The sequence below is a fragment of the Etheostoma spectabile genome, chromosome 8 (assembly GCF_008692095.1).
Source record: "Etheostoma spectabile isolate EspeVRDwgs_2016 chromosome 8, UIUC_Espe_1.0, whole genome shotgun sequence".
NCBI classification, from domain to species: domain Eukaryota; kingdom Metazoa; phylum Chordata; class Actinopteri; order Perciformes; family Percidae; genus Etheostoma; species Etheostoma spectabile.
The window spans coordinates 27,579,861-27,580,880 of record NC_045740.1 but is presented as its reverse complement, the minus strand read 5'-3'; the positions used below and the strand labels follow the sequence as shown (position 1 = coordinate 27,580,880).

At 36.2% G+C, this 1,020-nt stretch overlaps 1 protein-coding gene across 1 annotated transcript in view; it reads left to right on the top strand.

Annotated features, from left to right (window-relative positions):
- The window catches only part of LOC116694247 (protein arginine N-methyltransferase 8-B), a 33,935-nt gene that overhangs the window by 3,541 nt on the left and 29,374 nt on the right, over nt 1-1,020 (top strand). The gene's annotated exons all lie outside the window — the stretch shown is intronic.

The following is a 1,020-nucleotide window of genomic DNA, read 5'->3' as shown; positions in this document are numbered from 1 at the left end:
AAAAAGTAATTTTTAAAAGATGACCTATATAGATCTATATGGAAATAATAAATCATTCAGGACTTTGAGCAAATGCTAACATTAACATAACATTTGCTAATTAGCTCTGAACACAACGCACATCTGGGGCTGATTAGTTTTGTAGGTATTTTGATCACCAACCAAAACCAAATTACAATCTTGACTTCCTGATGGCACTTGAGAAAATGTAACAAGTATCCATCTAATAGTTGCAAAGATATTTCAGTCTGGACCAAAGTGGTGGACAGACGGACTGGCTAACAATGCTTCTTCAATGCATCATTAGTGAACATCTGATATGTAACTGGCCCAGGTCAGCTTTACTGTAGTCTCGCTTTGCCAAACCCTCGTCCAAAGTGCGCTGAAGGATTGTCTGGCTACTCCACATAGAATTCAGGGATGGGAGAAAAACATGCTCTGGTGTTAATGGCATTGGCACAGAGCTGCTGCTAATTAGTTCTAAAAAACGGAAAATAACAAACTTCCAAGTGAAATTTAAATTGTGACAATTATCTAAACCTACTTAAAATCATAGTTTCAGAATTTTAAACACTTCTGTGGGTTATTGTTGTAATCTCAACAAAAATTGATAATTTTCACATTGTAATCCAGCTGTGTGTCATCTTTGTGTGGGCAGTGTGTTTAGATGAACAGTGTTTTGATTCAATGTATAGATGCAAACTGAAGAGAAAAGATGTTTCAGATAAAGCTTGTCCAATACCTTTATTTGCTTTCCTGCAACAGAGGCCTTTCAATTTTTTTTTTTTACTTCTTTCAAATTAAAATTAAATCTACACAACCTCATATTTTCATCCATGTTGCAACATGATTTATCATTTTATTTTTAGAAGGCTAAAACGTTGAAATGAGAATATACACCAGAATGGCTTACTGCTAAAAACTGAGATGCAGGGAGTTCATGTCTCCATCTCTCTCTCTTTCTCTCTCTCACTCGCCCTCTCTTTCGCTTGCTCTCTTGGCACACACACACACACACAC